Consider the following 11,253-nt stretch of genomic DNA (forward strand, 5'->3'; position numbering starts at 1 on the left):
AGTCTGCAGTCACCCTCAGCAGTTGTTTCCACCAATATATGTTGAGACTTGTAAAACCTCAATATAAATCATCAAGGTGAGGGAAGGGTTGAAGAAGATTCACCTTGAGGGAGCCAATCTTCTACAAATGAACTGAAAGGAGTCCGTGAGTTGTCTCTAAAATGCAAGGTGCAAAGTAAATGCAGGTTTTTTGGCAACATAGGAAAACATAAATAAATAAGGGCTCAATGAAAACTTGCAAACTTGCCTCCAAGGCTGATTGGAAATCTTCACAGCAACTCAAGTCGGTGGGTGAGTGAGTTTCCTTTCCCCTCCTCTTCCTCTCCTCCTTTCCCAGGATTCAAGGGAGAAGGATATAAGAAATGCTCAGAGTGGAGAAGTGTAGCTCTGAATCCAAGGCACTGACTAGGGTTTGCAGTTACTCTGGTTTTTTTTGGGTTGCTTGTGGGTCTCATCCTTTATCTTTCAGGGGGTTATATATACATTTTTACATTTGTTTTCCTCTTCCTAAGGGAGGCAGAGTCTGAATCTGCTGAACTATATTCCTTCCCACCTTCAAAATAATAATGGTGTTAAAGGCTCATTCCGTGCCATGCACTGTACTAAGTGCTGGGATAGGTACAAGATAATCAAGTCAGGCACAGTCTCCCTCCCACAGAGGGCACACACTCTAACCCTCCTAAAAACCTTCCTCAATCAATCAATCAGTCAATATCAATCAGTGGTATTTATTAAGTGCTTGCTCCTTGCAGAGCACTGTACTTAATCACAACAGAGAGTACACTAGAGAAAGGAGACATTATTCTTATTCCCCAAGAGTTTACACCCCTGGAAAATATTCCCAGTCTAATTACCCCTTCTTGATCATAACTTCTTAGGAACCAAACAACACTTATTTGTATATTTGTTACTTTATTCCATTTATGTATTCATTTTTTTGCTGATAGATAACATAGATAGCAGTTGCATCGATGTTTTTCCTTTCGTTGCAATTGTTTGTATACCATTTATGTCTGCCTGTCTTTCCTATTAGACTGTAGATACCTCGAGGGTAGGAATTCTGTTTTCCACTTCTATTACCTGCTCCCAAGAGCTAGATACAGTGTAATTATATAATAATAATAATGGTATTTGTTAAGTGCTTACTATGTTCCAGGCACTGTTTTAAGCACGGGGTAGATAATAATAATAATAATAATGGCATTTACTAAGTGCTTACTACATGCAAAGCACTGTTCTAAGCACTGGGGAGGATACAAGGTGATCAGGTTGTCCCACGTGGGGCTCACAGTCTTAATCCCCATTTTACAGAAGAGGTAACTGAGGCACAGAGAAGTTAAGTGACTTGCCCAAAGTCACACAGCTGACAACTGGCAGAGCTGGGATTTGAACCCATGACCTCTGACTCCAAAGCCCATGCTCTTTCCACTGAGCCACACTGCTTCACATGATAAGATAGGTACAAGATAATCGGGTTGGACACAGTCCTTGCCCCATATAGGGCCCACAGTCTTAATCCCCATTTTCCAGATGAGAGAACTGAGGCACAGAGAAGTTGAATGACTTGCACAAGGTCACACAGCAGTGGCAGAGCAGGGATTAGAACCTAGGTACTTCTGACTCACAGGGCCATATTCTTTCCACTAGGTCATGCTGCTTCTCTCATAATGATGAGGAGGAGGAGGAAGAGGAGGAGGATAATGGTGATGGTGGTGACAGGTTTCCTAGGCAGGAGACAAGGGTTTAAAATGAAGACATGATAGCTCAATACGTTAAAAGTGTCATTAAGCCTGGAAAAAAAGTTGAGAGTTCTTGAGTTTGAAATGTCTTAACTCATAATAATAGTGCTTATTTTCACTCCATATATTTCACTGAAGATGTGTATTAGAAACAGGGTTCCCATTTTGCAATATAGGGAAACAAGAAGCCCAGAAGGGAGGAGGGACTGCCCTAAGATTCCTGAGGTGAGTTAATGATAGGGTTCGGAATAATGATAATGATCAGAAGTTATGGTATTCCTTAAATGCTTACTATGGGTCAAGCACTGTTCTAAGTGCTGGGGTAAATACAAGTTAATCGGTTTAGGCACAGTCCCAGTTCTACATGGGACTCACAATCTAAGCAGGAGGAAAAACATGTACTTAATCCCCATTTAACTGAGGCACAGAAAGGTTAAGTGATTTGTCCAAGGTCATAGAGCAGACAACTGACAGAGCTAGGATTAGAACCCACATCCTCTGGCTCCCAGACCTGTAATCTTTCCCCTAGGCCACACTGAACCAAGGAGGTTCTGGGAAGGCTGAGTTACTGATCTCACCTTTCAGAAAATCCATTACTTGGACCTTTGCATTTTTGATTAGGCTTCATATTCAGACCAAAAATAATAATAATGGGGATGCATTTGCAGAAAAGTGAGGGCAGGGACCAGGTACCTGAACAATTTAAGGAAAGAAAATGGATTCCACTGACTACTTGCTGGTGACCAATTTTAGCAAGGCTCCTACTATCTGTGCTATTTTTCTCCTGGCCAGATATAAGCATTGTTCTCCTGAACAAAATGTAACATGGTCCTGTGCTCTGTCTAATTGATGGATCATCAAATCACCAACCGTGTATGAGGAAGTGCCAAGGAACGGGTCTGAGTTCTCTGCTGTGATTGAACATATATATACGTGGCAGGCAAAGCACTGTGCTCCAAAAAAAATATACTCCTGATTAAACAAAACCTGGTTACCCAGCAAGAGAAAGAAAGAGTCAAACAAAGAAGTGGAAGACTCTGATGGGAGAAGGGAGGCAAAGTCTGCCAGGTAGGTTAATGCTAAAAGAAAAGGGGGAGGGATTCAGCCTGAAATCTGAAAAAATTGCCAAAGCCAATCAATCAATTGTATTTTTTGAGGGCTTACCGTGTGCAGAGCACTATACTAAGCTCTTAGTATAGTACAGTATAACAGAGTTGGTAGACATGCTCCCTGCCCTGAACTTTAAGGCCCTAGCTGTCAGCAACATTCACGCACGACCTTCCTTGAAATCCCATTGGTTCTTGCTCTCAGGATTTTTCTGCCACTCCCTGGGACAGGGACTGTGACGAATCTGATTATTCTGTATCTACCCCAGCCCTTAGCACATTCTTGGCACATTATATGTAAGCCCATAAGAAATATCACAATTGTCATGTTGATTATTATCACTACGAGAGATGCACCCCATTTCCAGTTAGACCAAAAAAGGGTAAAAGCAAATCTAGGAGCCAGAGAAGCACTTTGCTATTCTGTCTCTCCTCATCCCAGTCCTTTGATACCTTTGAGTTTGCCCATCCTTCCAGTCCCTATCCTGCACCCTTTAACCTTTCCAGGGCAACTCCCTGGACTATCAATATCACCAGCCCCTTAAGAATTCAAATTCCTACCTTGGAAATAGTAATGAGATCCCACTTCGATTAATTATAATCTGCAATGCCATAAAGCCTCACTATGGAGCTGCTTTTCAGTTATCAATTAGTTAATCCTCTCACTCCCCCTTGGTTTTAAGTTGTCATTATTAGCTCCACTGAATCAACCAAGTCTTCAGAAAGGTTCAGTGACCTGCCCAAAGTTAAAAGCCAGAGACTCAGATTGGGATCAAACACAAGGTAAGGGTGAATCCTGTGAGGCCAGTCTCTAAGCAGGCATCTTAAGGCAGGGATTCTGGTGTTAGTGTTTTCCTGAAGGATACCACTACAGCATAGAGCTAGAAACAGGGCCAATGTGGAAATCAGGAGCAAGACCCCTCAGCACCTCCTCTCACCGGGGAATGGGAATGTCAAAGGCTTCTCCATTTATTCTCTCCTTCTTCCCAGCTTTGGACATATTTCCCATTCAATCCTCTAGGCCCCCACTCTAAAGTAATACCTGAGGGAAGCAGCGTGGCCCAATGGAAAGAGTTTGGGACTGGGGGTTGGAGGGCCTGGGTTCTAACCCTGCCTCTACTCCTTGCCTGTTGTATGACCTGGCCAAGTCACTAAATTTCTCTGTGCCTCAGTTCCCTCAACTGTAAAATGGAGATTGAATCCTACTCCCTCCTATTTGGACTATGATCCCCATGTGGGACAGGCTCTGTGAGCCTGATTATCTTGCATCTATCCTAGCACCTAGTTAAGTGGCTAGCATATAGTAAGCCCTTAATAAATACCATAATAATTATTATTATATGCCCTCCCCTGCTCAGCTCCCAAGAGAACCTAGTCTGATTTTTTTATGGTATCTGTTAAGCACTTACTATGTTCCAGACACTAATCTAAAGGCTGGTCTAGATAAAAGGTAATCAGGTTGGACACAGTCCCTTTCCCATATGCGGCCTCACAGTCTTAATCCTCAATTTAGAGATGAGGTAACTGAGGCACAGAGTAGTGAAGTGACTTGCCCAAGGTCACACAGCAGACAAATGGTGGAGCCAGAACTAGAACTGAGGTTCTTCTGATTCCCAGGCCCTTGCTAGGTCACACTGTGTCTCTGATTTCTTTGAAAGCTCCCAACTCTGTGCCTCCAACTCCCTGCTGCTCTTCCTGCACTGGTCCTGGGGAATGCAGCATTCAAACATTTCAGTTAGTGCCCTTCAACCTCCCCGACTCTACCACTAATTAGTGATACCTGAATAAATATTTCCCCAAATAAAGTGTGTGTAAAAGAAACATTTTGCACCCGTGTAATTAGTGTCTGACTCTTTGTTAAAGGCCAACTTTCTGGATATACAAACATGTGATTCAAAGGGGAACCTTATGTTTGTTGAACAGAATAGGAAACACATTTATAAGTGACAAATCCCACAGAAACCTCTCCTCAAAGCCTTTAAAAATCACACGGTCAGCAGGGTAAAATGCCAAATGAATAAAAGCCGGTGTATTCGTTCCTAATGAAAATTCAAAGAGTTACCTGCCCATAGTGGTGATAATTACCTTTTGTATTGACATAGCTCCTTTTTCATTTGCAAAGTTCAAAGCTTATTTATAAACATTAACTCATTATTCTACCTAATAGCCAAAAGCAATGGGCGGCTGGTTTTGCTAACCCCTTGGTTTGGTGTTGTCTTTGAATTGGGTAGACTGATTAACAGAATGGAATTATTATGAATCAATCCTTCAGTGGCATTTATTGAGTGCCCACTGTGTCCAGAGCAGCATGGTTTAGTGGATAGAGCACGGGCCTGGGAGTCACTAGGTCATGGGTTCTAATCCCAGCTCCACCACTTGTCTGCGGTGTGACCTTGGGCAAGTCACTTCACTTCTCTGTGCCTCGGTTACCTCATCTGAAAGTGGGGACTGAGACTGTGAGCCCCATGCAGGGACTGTGTCCAACCTGATTTGCTTGTATCCACCTCATTGCTTAGAATGGTTCCAGGCACATAGTAAATAGTAACAGTGCCAGTCACAAATACCATCACTACTATTACTATTAAACGCTTCCCCTGTCAAGGTCGCACCTGGAGAATTTCCAGGACTCTACCAGCCTCGACTAGGGGACGGAGAGTCAAGCAGAGGCATATCCATTCCATTCCTAGCTTGAGCAGTGGCTAGAGAGTGGAGGGCAATCTGCTACAAGTCAAAACTCACCTGTGCTGGGCAGCAGTGGCAAGGGAGAGAGTCGAGGGTGGAGACTCATGTTGACTGCGTCGAAGGAGGTAATGGTAAACCACTTCCATATTTTTACCAAGAAAACTCTATGGATACACTACCAGAATGATTGCAGATGGAGGCGGGGCATTCTGGAAGAGATGTGACCATGGCGTCGCTATGGGTCAGAGATGACTTGACAGCATGACAAGAATTAAGCACTTGGAAGAGTGCAATACAACAAAGTTGGTACACACATTCCCTGCCCATAAGGAGCTTACAGTCTAGAGAGGGAGATAGATATTATTAATACAAATAAATAAATTACAGATATGACCATAAGTGCTTAGAGTCAGGTGAATAAAGGGTACAGATCCAAGTGCATAGGTGATGCAGAAGGGAGAGGGAGTAAGGAAAATGAGGGCTTAGTTGGGAAGGCTTTTTTCCATGTTTTGATAAAACTAAATTACTATGGAAATGCTCTGGTACAAATTTGAAACAAAATTAAACTGGCCTATTCAAAAGTAAAATATGTATTTTCTCCATTGTCTAACTATATGGAACATAGTGGGTGAGAATTTTATTCATTCATTCATTCAATCAATCGTATTTATTAAGCACTTATTGTGTGCAGAACACTGTACTAAGCGCTTGGGAAGTACAAGTTAGCAACATATAAAAGTTGAAAGTTTAGGCTTGGGATTTTTTCTGTAATTTTTGAAAGTGGCACCTTAACCTGAATTTTGTATTGCTTGGGCACTTTTTAATGACTTACTCTCCCTCCTGAGATTGATTTACAGATGAGGACATCAAGGAACAGAGAGGTGAAGCTCCTTGTTCACAACTACAAGGTAGGCATATAGCAGAGCCCAAAGTAGAATCCAGCATGTCAGATTCCCCAAATATATAATAATAATAATAATAATAATAATGGCATTTGTTAAGCACTTACTGTGTGCAAAGCACTGTTCTAAGCGTTGGGGGGGTACAAGGTGATCAGGTTGTCCCACGTGGGGCTCACAGTTGTACTCCCCATTTTACAGATGAGGTAACTGAGGCTCAGAGAAGTTAAGTGACTTGCCCAAGGTCACGCAGCAGACATGTGGCTGATCCGGGATTCGAACCCATGACCTCTGACTCCAAAGCCCATGCTCTTTCCACTGAGCCGTGCTGCTTCTCTATATGATGGTTGGGGTGAGAATAATCGATCAATCACCAGATGGTGTTGACTGAGCATTTACTTTGTGCAGAGCACTGTAATAAGCTCTTGGGAGAGTACAGTATAATAGAGTAGGTGGGCATTTTCACTGCCCCCAAGGAGTTTACAGTCTAGAAGGAGAGACAATGCCTGTATGCCCTCTCACATCTACAGACCTTGGCATGACTTTGGACTGACAACTGCTGTTGTCCATTCCCAATCAGAGCAGCTCTGATGCAAACTGAGGGTAAGGGGAGCTTCTGTGGGAAGACCTCAGTTCTACCCAGATGAAACAAAGAATGTTCCTCCATACAGCAAAACCACCCACAATAACCGGCAGTCCCTGTTCAAGTCCGAAAACGTCGGAGACAGGGCAGAGGTTTCCTGCAGAGCGTTGTTGGAACAACTCCCAGATAGCATCTTTTTATCTCTTGCTCTCTCACTTCATGTAAACTGTGTGGAGTTCGCTACTCAACTACCTTTCTAGGAAAAATTATAAAGAGGTGAATTCTTTCTTGGGGAGAAAAATTCTACTCAGTAAGCATCCTGGTTTCCAAGGATAAATGACATTTATAGGGCCATTGTGCCTTTAATGTCAATGAACATCTAGCTTGAACCAAAGAGTTTCAAAGAGACAGTGTAGCTTAATGGAAAAAAAAATGGGAAAAGGAGTCAGGAGACTTGTGTTCTACTCCCAGTTCCTCCATTTCCCTGCTGTGCAACTCTGAGCAAGTCACTTAACTTCTCTGTACCTCAGTTACCTCTACCATTTAAAATGGGGAAAAAGTACTTGTTCTCCCTCTGTCTTAGACTGTGAGCCCCATGTAGGACAGGATCTGATTATGTTGTATTAACTAAACCAGAGCTTGGCACAAGTAAACATTTAATAAATAACATCATCAGGTGTGATATCACTGGGGCCAATGTTCATTCTACAGTTAACGACAGGTGTAGCTTGGAGAGGTCTATTTACTTGATGGTTTAATTGGAAATCTTGGGGTCCAGAGGACAAAATTTAGGGATGGAAGTTATAAAAAAAATCCTCAACCATGTTAAACAGAAAATAAAGTAATTATATTTGTGAGAGGGCTACCGTCCTGTTTCTCAAATTCCAGGGTATGGAATTTGGATTAACTTCCCAAATGCAATATGGATTATCTTCCTGATAGATTATTTCCTGAACTGCAGAAAGAATCGCTATAGCCTAGTGGAAAAAACATGGGCCTGGGGATTGGAAGACCTGGGTTCTAATCCTGGTTCTACCACTAAACCGCTGTGCGACCTTGGGCAAGTCACTTAACTTCTCTGTGCCTCAGTTTCCTCATCTGTAAAATGGGGGTTAAAGGTGTGAGCCCATGTAGAAGGGACATGGACTGTGTCCAACTTGATTATCTTGTATTGACCCCAGCACTTATTACAGTATCTGGAACATAGTAATTGCTTAACAAATACCTTAGAAACCAAAACCAAACAAAAAACTGCTTAGTAAGGTGATATGATCCTTATAAATACTCTTTGAACACTAATTGGTGATGGTGATGATGGTAGAGGCACAATTTTAAATGGATTCTTTCATGGACAAAAGGGTGGAAAATACTGCCAGGTGGCTTGTCTTTTCTGTTATAGAAAATTCGGCTTTGGGGAGATGTGAAAAACCTGTTCCTGAAACATGGAGATTGTATGCACCTAAGTAGGACAGGACATTCTTGTGGTTTGGGTCTTTGAAACTGATCTCTTTTCTTCAACTTGCAGAGGGCAATGTCTATTCAACTTAGCACTTTGGGAGTTTTTTCTTGATTTTAAATATGGAAAGTAAGGTGTGGAAGGCAGCCTTTTGTTTAAGGGTAAAAATGTGAAGTGGCACATGAAGGGCATCTAATTGCTGATCCCTTGGGTTGGCCCTTGCTTCATAGGACAAAAATCTTTGTATTCATTGTAGGATCCATTAGGGTCTATGGGCTACACAATCTGGGCAAAGAGACCCATTAAAGGAGCAACTTAAAAGCTTGAACTCCTGTGGACACAGCCTCTGTACAAAGAAAACCCTTCACAAAGACAATTAACTTTGAGACACTCTAGTCTAGAGGATCTCTAACTTATGGAGTGTTCCCTCAAGGGGTTCACAAGCCACTTCCTGGGCTATTCAAACCTGTCATAGCTAGGTCAGAAGGAACGGCATTCGAATGTTACCTTCCCCTCTCCCTTGAGTAGATATTGGGAGGTTATTCAGCTATTTTAAATAGGGCCCAGCATTCATCCAGTTGCCCTAAAGTAATGTGGAGATTTTCAACCCTGGAGAAATCTTTGTCCAGACAGCAGCCCTGAGCTGTGCTAGGGTTTTCTGCCAATTGTTTGGGGCTCATCCCTTGCCTTTCTCACAGATTATAAGCAGGAGGTGCACCCGCTAGTTTAAATAAATGCCAAACTCCTATTAGTATTTGACAATGTTCCAGGAGCGTAGCATAGGAGATGGAAGACCCAGATTCGAATCTCACCTCTGCTACTGCCCTGCTGTGTGACCTTGAGCAAGTCACCTCTGTGCCTCCGTTATCTCATCTTTAAATGGGTTTAAGATGCCACCATTCTCTACCTCTTATCCCACATCCATTAATCAGCCAAGGAAAGAGGATTCAGGAGTCCTACCCTTAAGGAGCTTATAATCTAGAGGAGAAGTAAAAATGAATTGGAAAAGTCTCCCACAGAAGGCGGGATTTCAGAAGGACTTTGAAGATGTGGAGAGTTGTGGTATAGCAGATTTGGAGGGGGAGTTGAAGATGTGGAGAGTTGTGGACTGTGAGCCCGTTGTTGGGTAGGGACCGTATCTTTATGTTGCCAATTTGTACTTCTAAAGCGTTTAGTATAATGCTCATGCTCTGCACACAGTAAGTGCTCAATAAATATAATTGAATGAATGAATGAATAGCAGATTTGAAGGGAGAGTTGAAAATGTGGAGAGTTGTGGTATAGCAAATTTGGAGGGGGAGGGAATTCCATGCAGGAGGAAGAGTTTAAGGCAGGGGTTGGAGATGGAGCAATAAGAATATGGTGAGAGAGTAGATTAGCTAGAGAGGAGTAAGGAGTGTGAACTGGGATCAGGGGGAAAAGAAGGAAAAAGCTGATGGAGTGTCATAAATCAATGATCAGGAATGCAGTGGGAAACAACTGAAGATACTGCGATGCTAGGAGAGATAAGCAGAATGATATGACTGACTACCTGCTATAATCTTGTTTTTCCTCCTGCTCTCACTATTTGTAAATAATTCTATTTTCCTGCCTCCCCTATTAAATTGTTCATCCCTTGAGGGCAAGAACTATGTCTGTTGCTTCTGCTGTTATCTCTGAAGCTCGTAGTACAGTGCGGTGCATGCAGTGGATGCTCCATAAACAGTATTTATTAATCACCTTAGTGGATTGACTCTGGGAGCATCTAGTTTTCAAACCATAATAGACTCAATGTGCCCAATGTACATTAATCAAACACATAGGGATTATATAATTTCTCTGCCAAAGTTCAGGTTTTGATTAGCCAGTGGGTAGACCACCACCTGTGGATCAATTGAGGCTTCTCACCCTTCTTAATTGAAAGCCACTGTAGACAATCCCACCATTACTAGCCAGCAATCCCAGCTCTCATTGGAGCATTTAGCACATCAGATCTCTGCATGGGGCTTGCTGGGGCTGGGACACAGATGTTTTGTAGAATGGGGGAGTGGATGGAGGGAGATTTTGGTCTTTCTTCTAATCCTTGAGGTGTAGAGGTAAGTCCAATCAATTGGATGGTATGCTTATTTGCTTTAGTTTATATGAGCCCAAGAGACAATGGGGCATTGGAATTGCTTGGTAACTCATACAGAGAAATTCCCTGTACTGAATGATCTCTCAAGATCCTTCTCAGCCCATATGGCTCAGATGGTTAGGTGAAAGTCATTGCTTCCAGCAACCCAGGAGTTAAATCCTTGGGGAGGGGATAGTAAAGGCCTAATCAACTTGAGCCAACAATTAATCTCATTTGAACACTATAAGATTCCTTTGTCTGCTAGAAGGTGGTGATAGAAAGCTGGAGGTATGTGGTTCTTAATGTCTCCTATGTTGGTATATGTCTTTTACCATAAAAGACTTCATAAGGGTTTGATTTAGCAGAACTTCTGTGATGTTTGTCTTTAATTTTCTAAGCCCTGACTTTAATTTGGCTTAAGGAATCTGGAAGGCTTTTTCCTTGTTTCCAGCCATTATGGTGAGTAGCGGGACCACTTTCTCCGTAGTCAATAGATGGATGCCCAAAGTGGAGTTTGGAATTGCTTAACTAGCCATAGAACGGAATCTTGATCTAGAATAGGAAGACAAACAGATGATTCGCAACGTGTAACACCATGATGAATCCAGTGTGGTTGCTAGCATGTTTCTGGAGGGGGCTCATGTTCTTAGGTCTACTGAGTGCACAGAAATGGTAGATGGCCTGAACCCACTGCTT

The 11,253-nt window shown here is 42.5% G+C and overlaps 1 non-coding gene across 1 annotated transcript; it reads left to right on the forward strand.

Annotated features, from left to right (window-relative positions):
* The first annotated feature begins 5,436 nt into the window (after positions 1-5,436).
* Positions 5,437-5,574, forward strand: LOC119944369. Its single transcript, XR_005455855.1, has one exon. It is a non-coding gene; the product is annotated as a small nucleolar RNA SNORA7 (small nucleolar RNA).
* Positions 5,575-11,253: the final 5,679 nt, after the last annotated feature.

Source organism: Tachyglossus aculeatus, chromosome 22 (assembly GCF_015852505.1).
Source record: "Tachyglossus aculeatus isolate mTacAcu1 chromosome 22, mTacAcu1.pri, whole genome shotgun sequence".
In the NCBI taxonomy this organism is placed as follows: domain Eukaryota; kingdom Metazoa; phylum Chordata; class Mammalia; order Monotremata; family Tachyglossidae; genus Tachyglossus; species Tachyglossus aculeatus.